General features: G+C 32.0%; 1 non-coding gene across 1 annotated transcript; it reads left to right on the top strand.

Annotated features, from left to right (window-relative positions):
• The first annotated feature begins 617 nt into the window (after positions 1-617).
• On the top strand, positions 618-724 carry LOC132361127 (U6 spliceosomal RNA). The gene has a single exon (XR_009501439.1). It is a non-coding gene; the product is annotated as a U6 spliceosomal RNA (small nuclear RNA).
• The last annotated feature ends 1,737 nt before the right edge of the window (positions 725-2,461 follow it).

Consider the following 2,461-nt stretch of genomic DNA (forward strand, 5'->3'; position numbering starts at 1 on the left):
TTATAGGGGAAATCTAGCCAAAGGCTTTTAAATAAGAATTTTAAGGAACAGGAAATGGAAGGTGAAATCATGACAAATTATATACTAATACCTATTTACCTTACATCTGAGGAGTAACTTTAAAATTTCTTAGATAAAAAGAATGTCTCCATATCCCTATGGAAGCAAATATCAGTGTTGTAGAAACATTATAGGCAAGAATTTCTTCCTGATTTTGGAACACTTGGTAAGGCTCTAAAAGACAAAGAGGGTGAAGAGTTATTTGAATCTGTGTGTATACAAATACATTCAGATATATGAGGGGACACGTGACATCTGGGACCATATCACTATATGGTTTTATAGCTTGATGTTGGAAATTGGGAGATGATGCTGTATGAAACATATCTAAATTTTGCATGGGATAGCATTTTCCTGTGCCCTCTATGTATGCCAATTAATGCACAATGATGAATGTCGGTTGCATTTGATATAAGTCATTTAAAGAGTAGAATATTAAACATTTAACAACTAAATGGAGTGTTTATGGCTTGTCCACACCTGCCTCCAACTTCCCCCAAAAAGAAGGCAGTACAGAAAGAACTCCTTATGTCCTTAAGGCTTTAAAAATAAATGCAATGCTCACTTCAGCAGCACACATACTAAAACTGGAATGATACAGAGAAGATTAACATGGTCCCTGAGCAAGGATGACATGTACATTCTTCAGGTGTCTCATATTTTTTAACATGAGGCAAGTTTTTAAAAGGTTGAATTCTGTCTCTAGTCAACAAAAGTTTTTAGATAGAAAAAAAAAAAAAAACTGTCAAAACCAGTCACATCTGTGAATAAATTTTTTTTAACCAGATCTGTGTGTTGTGAATATATGTACTTCAGTATGAAAGTAGTCATGAGATCATTAACTTCAAGTTATGACTTCCAGAAATAAATGATAGATAGTTAGAAAGACAGACAGATAGATGATAGAGAGAATCTCAGGTGCAAAGGGGACAACTTTTTATTTAATGAAAGATGAACAAAAAATTTTTATTGGAAAAAAGATTTTAGTCATATAATAAAATTCTTAGACTTCTAACTCTAAACTACACTTAAATTCCTTGTCTTTTTTATAAGAACTTGATAAAGAAACCAAAGCCATTATTTGCTTAAAGTTTTGTAATTCTATGAAATAGTTCCAAACAATTAAACTTTAAATAATAAATATTTCATTTTTTATACTGTATACTGAAGAAGACAAAGAGAAAGAAGTCTAATATTCATTGAAAGCTGTCTAGTTAGTACCTGGTGTTAAATACTTTACATGTATTATTTGTCTGGTTTTAGAGAAGTTCCTAAGCTATTAAAATCAAAATTATGATCATTTTGCAATATTTCCAAGTCACTATTGAAAATATAGCAGACGTTCAAATTAGAAATCAATTTTAGGGACTGAATATTTTGCAAGACAAAAATATATTTTGTTTACTGAAAAAACAGTCATGAATGCAGTTTGCATCTTGCCAAATCTTCTTATCCTCGGCTTGGTTTGTGCTGCAGTGGCAGTGGCTGTCAGCAGAGTAAAGTGATTGAGTGGATAGTGTTTGAGAAAAACTCTTTAAGAGCAGAAAAAAGAAGTAGCTCCACATTCCAGAAGGCTATACTTTAAATCTTTATTTTACAGGGTATTTATGTATTTTCATATTAAATACATAAAAGTAAGAGTTCAAATTCTGATGAGAGTAAGTGATAAACATCAAGCAAACTCTAAAGTATTTAATATTTGGAAAATTCTTTGAAGAATGGCTATTCATATAAAGGATTTATGTTTTTCAGCCCATTTTCTCCTTTCCCAGTCTTCATGGTTCCCTGGGCATTGCCAAAGGGAAATTTTAAATCCAATTAAATGCACAGATTCCATAATTTGCCTCTGCTCTTACTTTGCCTTCTTAATACTTATTTCACTTGGTTAATATTTGTTCTCAGCTATTTCCTCATTCTCTGTGTTGAACCAGTTTTTTTCCACATTTTCTATAGGCTTCCAAACTACATAAATAAAAATGTTCTTAACTAAGGTCATTAAAAGGTTCACAGAAATTCTGTCATGATTTTAGGAATAGTCAACAATTCAGACATGAGCACCAATAAAAAATAGCTGCCAAATGGAAAGCCTGGGTTCTTGAGTCCATTTTCTTCTATCACTTGTAAGTTAATACTCACTGATAAAATACTGAAATGCCAGGAAGCACATCAAGCATCTGAGACAATGGAATGAACTGCCAGAGATTGGCAACAGAAGAACAGTTGCAAATATGGGTGTTGTGTGACTGGGATAAAATACCACAATGTGTGCCTAATTTTTTTTCCAATCTGGTTCTTATGCACAAATCAATTAAATGAGACTAAAACACCAAGAAAATAATAACAAATACAAAAATGCCAGATACTTATTAACTTGTAGGTGAATTTATAGACTCTTTCTAAG

Source organism: Balaenoptera ricei, chromosome 2 (assembly GCF_028023285.1).
Source record: "Balaenoptera ricei isolate mBalRic1 chromosome 2, mBalRic1.hap2, whole genome shotgun sequence".
In the NCBI taxonomy this organism is placed as follows: Eukaryota; Metazoa; Chordata; class Mammalia; order Artiodactyla; family Balaenopteridae; genus Balaenoptera; species Balaenoptera ricei.